The sequence below is a fragment of the Anabrus simplex genome, chromosome 6 (genome assembly GCF_040414725.1).
Source record: "Anabrus simplex isolate iqAnaSimp1 chromosome 6, ASM4041472v1, whole genome shotgun sequence".
Classification (NCBI taxonomy): Eukaryota; Metazoa; Arthropoda; class Insecta; order Orthoptera; family Tettigoniidae; genus Anabrus; species Anabrus simplex.
The window spans coordinates 165,751,541-165,764,962 of record NC_090270.1 but is presented as its reverse complement, the minus strand read 5'-3'; the positions used below and the strand labels follow the sequence as shown (position 1 = coordinate 165,764,962).

At 38.2% G+C, this 13,422-nt stretch overlaps 1 protein-coding gene across 1 annotated transcript in view; it reads left to right on the top strand.

Moving 5' to 3' along the window:
- Positions 1 to 13,422, top strand: part of LOC136875916 (trichohyalin) — a 292,525-nt gene that overhangs the window by 226,953 nt on the left and 52,150 nt on the right. The window lies entirely within an intron of this gene.

The following is a 13,422-nucleotide window of genomic DNA, read 5'->3' as shown; positions in this document are numbered from 1 at the left end:
CAAACATTCTGCGATGAGTGCTCACATGAGAGAGTCAGGCCACCAATTTACAACCATAGAGAAAGACCTAAAAATTATAAAGAAGATAGAAAAAGGTAAACTAATGACAGAATTAGAAAATATTTATATCCACTTAGACCAGTATTTCAATAAGGAAAAAATTTAAATGAGGAAATTGAAATAAGAAATCCGTTACACGAACAATTACCGAAACTCTTAAAGACGCTTAATCTAGAAAAAAGTAATTTTGCCAAAGTTTTCATTCCCAAAACAACTAATAATCATCCAACATTAAAGAACTCAACCCCTCCCTGCGCTCCTACTAGATATTCCCCTTCCAAAACCACACCCACAAACATTTCTCCTCCTACCCCTACTCCCTCCCCTCAACCCCCACCACCTCACTCTTAACTAGCAACACAAATTCCGATTACTTACAAGATTCCTTTTCTTGTTACAGACATTCATCAAGATAAACCAAGCAGCAGCTTTCAATACAAACGTTGATTTACGTCCCTTTCAATCATCCTTATCAAATCCATTAGTTCAACGAACGGTCATTGACATCTATAGAACATATCTTTTCAACAGCATTCGCCGAGGTCACATGACAACAAGCATTTAAATTTCTTGAAGACCAACATTTATCCTGTTATAAGTTCAATCATCAAATTGACGATAAATTTGAATCTTTATAGACTCTTATCCACAAGGGATAAATAACTTTTTAACCAGATCTCATTGCTAAGAAAATCCTCAAATTTAGCTCCTAAGATTGATCTTCACGTCTTTCTAGGATTTTGGACATGATATATATATATTATTTATTTTATATTTTAGTACTCTCTCTTCCATAATTTTAATGTATTTTCCTATTAAGCACATGTAATTAAGCCATGTATACAAAGATTTTATATTTTATGATTTTCTAATAGAATAAGTTTCAAGTTTGTCAAAAATGTTCTAATAGTTCTTAAGTCTTTATTTACGTAAATAACAATTATTTGAGATTCAGATTTGGCTGATGATGCTCTATAAGGGAGCGAAACATGTGCCATATATAACTTTTTAACTAATGAAGTTATTTTAAATGTAACAACATTATAATGTATTGAACAGGTGGATTCATAATAAAAAACTTTATTATTGTATATCAACAGATTTCAATACGGATTAAAACATGAGATTAGTCACTTGCAATGAAATAGCCAAGCAGGCTAATACAAATAAAAAGAATAGATATCTGAATCTCAAAATCAAAATCAGTAAGATATCCAAAGATTTTTGGTTCTTGAAAGAATGTTTGAAATGTAAATTAGTACCCAGGTTTTAAAAATCTATACAAAGAAAAAACGTATCTAATTCAAAGGTAGCAGATACTCATAACAAAATAAATGAGATCTGGCTAAAAAGTGAAATTAAAGCTCTATATAGGAAGAAATCATTTTTGAACTTGCAATTATATCGTACACATTTGGAAATTGCACAAGAATTATCTCCTTTAGAATGGAACTCTATCCAAAATCATATAGCAGACAAACTTGCAGACGTTTTAGACAAGACACAAAAACCCTAGATAACAAACTTACACTCTTAAAAGAAAACAAACCAAATCATAACAAATCTAACAATAGAGCAAATAATCCTAATTCTAACCTTAAAAACATTCCCACCACTATCAATCTCTCAAACACAAACTTCACTGATAATGAAATGAACCTATTAGATAAAGGTTCAAAATTTAATTGGCCAAACTCTCAAAAAGTAGAAGACGTAATCAATGTAGTAGCAGAAGTTAAATCAAACTTGAATAAATTAACACCAGATATACAAAATGACATCAGATTTGAAGTTAAAAAGAAGCTCCCGGCTTTCGTAAGGGAAATAAACAAAAGTTCTAATCCCACTCTCATAACAGAAATAATGACACTAAAAACAAAACTAAACAAAAATAATGTAGTTGTTACCAAAGCAGACAAAGGTGAAACCACAGTCCTCTTAAATAAAAATGACTATATTGAAAAAACAGAAGAATTCTTTTCAGACAAAACCTACACTGTCGTAAACCAGGATCCCATAAATAAGATTCAACGGAATCTAAAAATTATCCTCAAGAATTCTACTTTTTTATTTAATGAACAAGAACACCAAAAAATGATAAATATGAATCCAAAGTTACCAACAGCTAGGGCATTGCCCAAATTACATAAACCCAACGTACCCATACGTCCTATAATAAACAGTAGAAATAGTCCCACGTATAAAACATCCAAATTTATACACTATTTCCTCAAAAGACATTACAAATTTAACAACGAACCAACAATCAAAAATTCAATAGAATTTTGTAATAAACTAGGAAAATTCAATTCACGACCACAACATAAAATGGTTTCATTCGACATAACCAACATGTATCCAAATATACCGGTTAAAGAAACCATCAATATCATCAAACACAATCTCCTTACATACAGTAAATTAAGTAGATGTGAAATAGATGAATTCGTAAACCTACTGAAATTTGTATTAAACAATAATTACTGCACATTTAATAAAAAGATTTACCATCAAACATGCCTAGTAATAGGAGACCCCACGTCGGGCATACTGGCAGACATATATATGGATCATTTGGAGCAAAACAAAATAAACACAAAAAAAAATGGACTTTGCCTTTGGATCAGGTATGTAGACGACACCTTTGTCATTATAGATAGCCAAAAAGATGATAGTGAAAAAATCCTTTCTTAAATAATATTGACCCAAATATAAAATTCATGAAAGAAGATGAAACTAACAACTCAATAAACTTCCTAGATATTAATGTAACACGAATAAGAGATAGTTTTGTATTTCAAATATTTAGAAAACCATCATACGTTCCTCTAACGATAAAAAATGATTCTCTTCACCCAAAATCACATATACAGGCGGCTTTTTACAGTTTAGTTTATAGAGCTTTCAAAATCCCCCTTTCAGAGAGTAACTTAAAAAAGGAACTCAATTTTATAAAAGATCTGGCCTCAATTAATGGATATAAAATAAATATAGTCAATCGGATCATCAATAAAGTAAAACAAAAGTTAGTAACTAATCTTACTCCCGAAAAAACTAAGCAGTCCAAATTCGCAACATTTACATTCACCAATCCAGCCATTTTTCAAATAACTAATCCTATCAAAAACCGAGATGTGAATGTAGCATTCAAAACACAAAATACAAACAGAAACATTTTTTTCAACCACAATAGTATAAATTCCAACAAGAACCCTTATCTAAGTTCTGGCATCTATAGATTAACATGTGTAGAATGTAAATGTTCATATGTTGGCCAAACTGGCCGTAACTTTCTCACAAGATACTTAGAACACGTTAATGCTACAAAGCACAACAAACATTCTGCGATAGTGCTCACATGAGAGAGTCAGGCCACCAATTTACAACCATAGAGAAAGACCTAAAAATTATAAAGAAGATAGAAAAAGGTAAACTAATGACAGAATTAGAAAATATTTATATCCACTTAGACCAGTATTTCAATAAGGAAAAAAATTTAAATGAGGAAATTGAAATAAGAAATCCGTTACACGAACAATTACCGAAACTCTTATAAGAAGCTTAATCTAGAAAAAAGTAATTTTGCCAAAGTTTTCATTCCCAAAACAACTAATAATCATCCAACATTAAAGAACTCAACCCCTCCCTGCGCTCCTACTAGATATTCCCGTTTCAAAACCACACCGACAAACATTTCTCGTCCTACCCCTACTCCCTCCCCTCAACCCCCACCACCTCACTCTTACAATACAAGGAGTAGACACAGAACAGACAGTTACCACATAACCTCGGACAACACCAAACCGACAAACAGCAATTGGAGGGGTAAGTGAAGTTTCTAGAAGCACACTCTTAACTAGCAACACAAATTCCGATTACTTACAAGATTCCTTTTCTTGTCACAGACATTCAACAAGATAAACCAAGCAGCAGCTTTCAATACAAACATTGATTTACGTCCCTTTCAATCATCCTTATCAAATCCATTAGTTCAACGAACGGTCATTGACATCTATAGAACATATCTTTTCAACAGCATTCGCCGAGGTCACATGACAACAAGCATTTAAATTTCTTGAAGACCAACATTTATCCTGTTATAAGTTCAATCATCAAATTGACGATAAATTTGAATCTTTATAGACTCTTATCCACAAGGGATAAATAACTTTTTTACCAGATCTCATTGCTAAGAAAATCCTCAAATTTAGCTCCTAAGATTGATCTTCACGTCTTTCTAGGATTTTGGACATGATATATATATTATTTATTTTATATTTTAGTACTCTCTCTTCCATAATTTTAATGTATTTTCCTATTAAGCACATGTAATTAAGCCATGTATACAAAGATTTTATATTTTATGATTTTCTAATAGAATAAGTTTTAAGTTTGTCAAAAATGTTCTAATAGTTCTTAAGTCTTTATTTACGTAAATAACAATTATTTGAGATTCAGATTTGGCTGATGATGCTCTATAAGGGAGCGAAACATGTCCCATATATAACTTTTTAACTAATGAAGTTATTTAAAAAGTAACAACATTATAATGTATTGAACAGGTGGATTCATAATAAAAGACTTTATTATTGTATATCAACATACCACTTAGTCGAGCAGCTCTTCTTCTTTCTCTCAATTCTTCCCAACCCAAACTTTGGAACATTTTTGTAACACTACTCTTTTGTCGATAATCACCCAGAACAAATCGAGCTGCTTTTCTTTGGATTTTTTCCAATTCTTGAATCGGGTAATCCTGGTGAGGGTCCCATACACTGGAACCATACTCTAGCTGGGATCTTACCAGAGACTTATATAGCCTCTCCTTTACATCCTTATTACAACCCCTAAACACCTTCAGAATCATGTGCAGAGATCTGTACCCTTTATTTACAATCCCATTTATGTGATTACCCCAATGAAGGTCTTTCCTAGATACTTACAATGATCCCCAACAGGAACTTTCACCACATCAATGCCGTAAAAAAAACTGAGAGGACTTTTTCTATTTGTGAAACTCACAACCTGACTTTCAACCCCGTTTATCAACATACCATTGCCTGCTGTCCATCTCACAACATTATCGGGGTCACGTTGCAGTTGCTCAGAATCTTGTAAATTATTTATTACTCTGTACAGAATAACATCATCCGCAAAAAGCCTTATCTCCGATTCCATTCCTTTACTCATATCATTTGTATATAAAAGAAAACAGAAGTCCGATAATACTGCCCTGAGGAATTCCCCTCTTAATTATTACAGGGTCAGATAAAGCTTCACCTACTCTAATTCTTTGAGATCTATTTTCTAGAAATATAGCAACCCATTCAGTCACTCTTTTGTCTAGTCCAATTGCATTCATTTTTGCCAGTAGTCTCCCATGATCCACCCTATCAAATGCTTTAGGCAGGTCAATCGCGATACAGTCCATTTGACCTCCAGAATCCAAGATATCTGCTATATCTTGCTGGAATCCCACAAGTTGAGCTTCAGTGGAATAACCTTTCCTAAAACGGAACTGCCTTCTATCGAACCAGTTATTAATTTCTCAAACATGTCTAATATAATCTGAAAGAATGCCTTCCCAAAGCTTACATACAATGCATGTCAAACTTACAGGCCTGTAATTTTCAGCTTTATGTCTATCACCCTTTCCTTTATACACAGCGGCTACAATAGCAACTCTCCATTCATCTGGTATAGCTCCTCCGACCAAACAATAATCAAATAAGTACCTCAGATATGGTACTATATCCCAACCCATTGTCTTTAGTATATCCCCAGAAATCTGATCAATTCCAGCTGCTTTTCTAGTTTTCAACTTTTGTATCTTATTGTAAGTGTCATTGTTATCAAATGTAAATTTTAATACTTCTTAGCCTTAGTCTCCTCCTCTATCTCAACATTTTCCTTGTAACCAACAATCTTTACATACTGCTGACTGAATACTTCTGCTGTTTGAAGATCCTTACATACACACTCCCCTTGTTCATTAATTATTCCTGGAATGTCCTTCTTGGAACCTGTTTCTGCCTTAAAATACCTAGACATACCCTTCCATTTTTCACTAAAATTTGTGTGACTGCCAATTATGCTTGCCATCATGTTATCCTTAGCTGCCTTCTTTGCTAGAATCAATTTTCTAGTAAGTTCCTTCAATTTATCCTTACTTCCACAGCCATGTCTCACTCTATTTCTTTCCAGTCTGCACCTCCTTCTTAGTCTCTTTATTTCTTTATTATAATAAGGTGGGTCTATACCATTCCTTACCTCCCTTAAAGGCTCATCATTTGATAAATAGCACACCCACCAAGACACATGGCTAGTGCTACCCCGGAAGCCACTGCGTAGGCAACTTGGAGTCACAGGCAGTGCCAATGCACTATGAGAGACTTCGTCCCATTTTCAAAAATTGATGCCTGCCTGGCCATCAGATGATATAGATATTGATTCCCATAGGGAACCTGAAATATTTGTACTGAATGAGTAAATGTACAATACGAATATAGTTGGTCTGTTATTGCATGTTATAAATTTTCAAGCTAACTCAGCAACCTCAGCAACCAGGAATGAGTTAGCTGGAAAATTTAGAATGTCCAATAACGGACCAACTATATTGGTATTATAAATTTACTCATTTGGGACAAATATTTGAAGTTCCCTATGGGAATTACACATCCAAGCATGATATAGATGTTGATTCCCATAGGGAATCTGAAATATTTGTCCTGAATGAGCAAATTTACAATACCAATATAAATGGTCCGTTATTGGACATTATAAATTTTCCAGCTAACTCATTCTTGGTTGCCAGCGTTTCGCCCTCGTGTGCTAGGGTGGGCTCATCATTTGGTACCTAGTACACCTACCAATACGCTGGCTAGTGCATACCGTGGAGGCCACTGCGTAGGCTAACTGGAGCCACCGGCAGTGCCAATGCACTAAGAGATTTTGTCTCATTATCAAAAATTGATGCCTGCTTGGCCATCAGATGATATAGATGTTGATTCCCATAGGGAATCTGAAATATTTGTCCTGAATGAGCAAATTTACCATACCAATATAAATGGTCCGTTATTGGACATTATAAATTTTCCAGCTAACTCATTCTTGGTTGCCAGCGTTTCGCCCTCGTGTGCTAGCGTGGGCTCATCAGTTGGTACCTAGCACACCTAGCAATACGCTGGCTAGTGCATACCGTGGAGGCCACTGCGTAGGCTAACTGGAGCCACCGGCAGTGCCAATGCACTAAGAGACTTTGTCTCATTATCAAAAATTGATTCCTGCTTGGCCATCAGATGATATAGATGTTGATTCCCATAGGGAATCTGAAATATTTGTCCTGAATGAGCAAATTTACAATACCAATATAAATGGTCCGTTATTGGACATTATAAATTTTCCAGCTAACTCATTCTTGGTTGCCAGCGTTTCGCCCTCGTGTGCTAGGGTGGGCTCATCAGTTGGTACCTAGCACACCTAGCAATACGCTGGCTAGTGCATACCGTGGAGGCCACTGCGTAGGCTAACTGGAGCCACCGGCAGTGCCAATGCACTAAGAGATTTTGTCTCATTATCAAAAATTGATGCCTGCTTGGCCATCAGATGATATAGATGTTGATTCCCATAGGGAATCTGAAATATTTGTCCTGAATGAGCAAATTTACAATACCAATATAAATGGTCTGTTATTGGACATTATAAATTTTCCAGCTAACTCATTCTTGGTTGCCAGCGTTTCGCCCTCGTGTGCTAGGGTGGGCTCATCAGTTGGTACCTAGCACACCTAGCAATACGCTGGCTAGTGCATACCGTGGAGGCCACTGCGTAGGCTAACTGGAGCCACCGGCAGTGCCAATGCACTAAGAGACTATATCATCTGATGGCCAAGCAGGCATCAATTTTTGATAATGAGACTAAGTCTCTTAGTGCATTGGCACTGCCGGTGGCTCCAGTTAGCCTACGCAGTGGCCTCCACGGTATGCACTAGCCAGCGTATTGGTAGGTGTGCGAGGTACCAACTGATGAGCCCACCCTAGCACACGAGGGCGAAACACTGGCAACCAAAAATGAGTTAGCTGGAAAATTTATAATGTCCAATAACGGACCATTTATATTGATATCCAAGCATGTCGGTGCAGGCTTCCCAGAATCCAAAGGCCTGCGTGCGTCATGCGAGATGACGGTGGATTGGTTACCACTAGGGTTAGCTGCTTCTGTTGAATTTTCCTCCATACTTTTCACAATTGAAAAACTGCAGTTGGGGGCCGGTGATATTTCACAATGACCAAGGTACTGCCAAGGTTGTGAACCTTTGAGCCGCCAGCACTGATCAGCGCCAACCCAATTTCCCACTGGGATTGGTTACCCAACCTTTCACTAGGTTGCTCGGCTAAACAGGAACACCTCTTGTATGTTACGTGCCGGAGTTGGGGTTCAAGAGGCTAAGTTGAATTATCTTACTGAATCCAATATGTTATAGCTGCAGATTACATGTAATGATGCATTTCACTCCCATTTGCCCAGAGCCATAAGGACGCCTCCCAGGTTAATTCGGGGACCATGGACCATTATTATTATTATATATATATGCGTTAGGCCCTCTAAGGAGCACGTAGAACCATTAGTTAGCATTCTTCTTCTTGTTTCTCTTATCCTCCCAAAACTTCTTCATCCTCGCACTTCGTCTTTCTTGAGTCCATGCCTCCTGGAGTTTCAAGTTTCTTGTACATTGTCTGGCTTCAAAGCTGTGCAAGTTAATTTTTTGTCTAAATGTAGCCCGTGTAGTTGTCAGTGGGTCAACGCCAACTTCTGCGAGATCTTTTTGGGTGTCAGCAAGCCACCGTACTTTATTTTGTTGGGTTCCGCTGATAATGAGGAAGATTTTCTTGGTCAGTCGCGAGTCATCCATTCGTGCTAGATGTTCGTAGAATTACATACGTCTTTTCCGGGCGATTGAAGTGAATCTATAACACCAATATAAATGGTCCGTTATTGGACATTATAAATTTTCCAGCTAACTCACTCTTGGTTGCCAGCGTTTCTCCCTCGCGTGCTAGGGTGGGCTCGTCAGTTGGTACCTAGCACACCTACCAATACGCTGGCTAGTGCACACCGTGGAAGCCACTGCGTAGGCTACTTGGAGCCACCGGCAGTGCCAATGCACTAAGAGACTTTGTCTCATTACCAAAAACCGATGCCCGCTTGTCCATCAGATGATATAGATGTTGATTCCCATAGGGAATCTGAAATATTTGTCCCGAATGAATAAATTTATAACACCAATATAAATGGTCCGTTATTGGACATTATAAATTTTCCAGCTAACTCACACTTGGTTGCCAGCGACGAGCCCACCCTAGCACGCGAGGGCGAAACGCTGGCAACCAAGAGTGAGTTAGCTGGAAAATTTATAATGTCCAATAACGGACCATTTATATTGGTGTTATAAATTTACTCATTCGTGACAAATATTTCAGATTCCCTATGGGAATCAACATCTATATCATCTGATGGCGAAGCAGGCATCGGTTTTTGGTAATGGGACAAAGTCTCTTAGTGCACTGGCACTGCCGGTGGCTCCAAGTAGCCTACGCAGTGGCCTCCACGGTGTGCACTAGCCAGCGTATTGGTAGGTGTGCTAGGTACCAACTGACGAGCCCACCCTAGCACGCGAGGGCGAAACGCTGGCAACCAAGAGTGAGTTAGCTGGAAAATGTATAATGTCCAATAACGGACCATTTATATTGGTGTTATAAATTTACTCATTCGGGACAAATATTTCAGATTCCCTATGGGAATCAGCATTTACATCACATGAAGTGAATCTTTCAGTCAGCGAGTAGAGTTCTTCCGAGCTTTTTCGCATCCATATTCCATCTTGGAACTTTGTTCCAAATATTTTCCTAAGTATTTGCCATTCCATTTTCTCAATGCCATTGATATTGATGGTCACTGTTGATGTTTCAATCACGTAGAGTGCTTCAGGAAGAACTACTGTATGGTAGTGACGCAGCTTGGCTTGGATGGAAAGGGATTTCTTATTGTACATATTCCAGGTGACTGTGTAGGCTTTGCGTAATTTTTCGGCACGGGTTTTGTTGGCTATCCTCTCGTTATCAGTGCTTCCGATAATTTCACCTAAGTACTTGAAATGTTTAACTCGTGTGATATTGCCATATTTGGTCCCAAGTGATTCCACACTGATGTTCTTGGAGTCCATGTATTGTGTTTTTTCATATGATATTTGGAGGCCAGTCTTAATAGCAATCTCATGCAGATTCTCAAGAGCGGTTCTGGCTTCCTCGGGTTTGCGGGTGATTATTGCTAGGTCGTCAGCAAAGGCAAGACACTTAATATTGATTCGCTTATCTCTCGTTCCCATATTTATCCTGTGTACTTCTTTCTCCCATGTTCTAACGATCTTGTCTAGTACAAGATTGAACAACAGTGGAGATAATCCATCACCCTGCCTCACGCCTGTTCTTATCTCAAATGATTCGGAGATTTCGCCCATGAATTTCACTTTAGAAGTTGTGTTAGTTAAAGTCTGTTGGATTAACTTCGTTGTTTTGTTGTCAACACCATATTCATGAAGTACATCTAATAGGGTGGCACGGTCAATCGAGTCGTAAGCTTTTTTAAAGTCAACAAAAGTGACCACTGTTCGAATTGATTGGCGATGTTGGAGAATCATCTTGAGGTTCCAGATCTGTTCTGCACACGATCGGTGAGGTCTGAAGCCGGCCTGGTATTCTCCAATCTTCCATTCTATCTGTTGTTCTAATCTGGAACGGAGAGCACGAGAGAATACTTTGTAAGCAATTGATAGGAGAGAGATACCTCGGTAATTGTTCGGATCTGTCTTGTCACCCTTTTTGTGTAGAGGATGAATCAAAGCAGCTGTCCACTCTGCAGGTATGATTTCGCTCTCCCATATATCCGCAATGATGGCTTGTAATCGGTCAATAATGACCTCACCTCCGATCCTGAGCATCTCGGCAGTTACACCATCTTCCCCTGGTGCTTTGTTGTTTTTCAGATTTAAATACAATATTCTGTATCTCGTCATGTGTTGGTGGAAGTGAGTCATGGTTTGGGGTGGATATGCTGAATTGCAGTTTTTCGGCAGGAGGTTCACAGTTATGTAACGCCTCAAAGTACTGCTTTAAGATGTCACAGTTGGCTTTTGTATTCGGCTCAAGTGTTCCATCGATGCGACGAAAACAAATACTAGGGGGTTTGTAGTTAGTCAGTTCTTCTCTAAAAGTTTTATAGAAATTTCGAGTGTTGTTCCTTTTGAAATCGTAATCGATTTCCGACAATCTATTGAGGTGGTAGGTACGTTTAACTCGTCTAATAGTTTTGGCTGTTCGCTTCTGTATTTCTATGAAGTTACTCCAATTTTCTGGTGTTTGGTGACTATGCCAATTCTTCCAGGCTTGCATGCGGGATTCCAGAGCTCTATCGCAATCGGCAGTCCACCACCTGTGTTTACGTTTTCGTGGAGGTTGGCCAAGTTTCTTCGCTGAGTCTTGAATGGTTGCAAGATGGGTGTCCCATGTTTCTGTGTTAGTCTGCATTGATTCCATGAATTCCTGTGCGTGATCTTTTAAGTATTCTGGATCAATGCGTGGTATTTTAGGTTTCTGATAACTTTTCCGGTTAGGTCTGAAGCGGACTTTGATTTGTGAAAGATGGTGGTCGGACTCTACGTAACCCTTGCGAACTCGTACATTCATGATTTCAGGAGAGTATTTTCTTGTGATCGCTACGTGATCAATCTGGTATTCACCTATGTAGTTGATTGGTGATTTCCAAGTGGTCATTTTCCACAGAGGTTTCTTAAAGTGTGTGGACATTATTTGGAGGTTAGCCATTCTACATATGTTGATTAGGCGATGTCCATTGGCATTAGTCTTCTTGTGTGCTGAAAAGCACCCAATGATGCTTCTGTATTCTCGTTCCCTGCCAATTTGTGCATTGAAGTCCCCAAGGAGAATTTTAACGTGATGCTGAGGTATCTTGGCGAGTGCTCGTTCGAGTTGCAACCAGAACTTCTCAATTTTGTTTTTGTCAGTTTCACTGTTCACCGGAGCGTGTGCATTAACCAGTGTGTAGGCTTTGTTAGCACATTGAACCGTGAGTAGAGAGAGACGTTCCGAAGGTGATGTAAAATTTATTACCGAGTTCTGTATGCTGTTATGTACTAGGAATGCAGTGCCCAAAATATGTAAATTACTATTTGCGAGTTTAATTGCAGGCCTCCCCTTATATATTCGATATCCACCTGAATCAAAGTGATCGTAATCACGAAATCACATTTCTTGAACTGCAAGAATAAGAATTCTAAACTTGTCACAGGTATCAGTTACAATCTTGAGTTTGCCTGTTTTAGCCAGAGTCTGTACGTTGAGTGTGCCAATGAACTGCGTTCTCTTGGGTTTCAGAAGTTTTGGGAAGCTCCGACTCTTCCCTGCATGATGTCCTGGTCCCCCAGAATCCGAATGACCAGGTTCGCCTTTACTGTTAGCAGTGCAGGCCTGAGGTAGTTGCTCTGTCATTTGTGTTTCCATCATGCTAAGTTCGTGGTTGATGTTAGCTGGTGGACGTGAGCCCGGGACGGATGAATCATTCATTTTGATTCACCCTCATCGTAAGGGTTGTTAGTCCATACGGGTAGCTGATGTTCTGCTATGATGTTTATTATTATATTATCACAGACCACCAAGATGGCTCCCAGCTCTAGGCTAAGATCTGTTGCCTTAGGAACGCCTCAATGGAAGAGTGGAATTATACATCTAGTTGGTAGTATCTATGGAGACCAAGAAAATTTAGCGAGTGGGTGGTTGTTAGGGCAAGGTTAGTAACCAACATACACTCTTAGTAAGTTATCTATGGAGCAATTGTAGTTAAATCCAACATGGAGGCATTTAGGGCAATAAAATGAAACAAAACTATGCCCTCAAATCAATCAAAACAAGTTCTAGACTCCCAAGACAACACGTTCACATAACCACCACACCAATCAAATGCTCAAATACTTCCTGATACCCACCGACACTACACAGAACACGAGAAAAGATGTCAAAATCGCGGAGCTCCACTTCATGACTCCAGCTTGGCGGCCATGATATTCTTCTTCTTCTTCTTTTTCTTCTTCTTCTTCTTCTTCTTCTTCTTCTTATTATTATTATTATTATTGAACAAAACATATGGATGATTTATATATAACATTTAACTTTTGATGGCTAACTGACAATAATATTACTATGTGGGACTTGCTGAGTTCAGTCTGTTGGCCTTGTGTTAAACATTTGAAACCTGTCCGTGTAAATGAGATGAATATATGTACTTTTCATT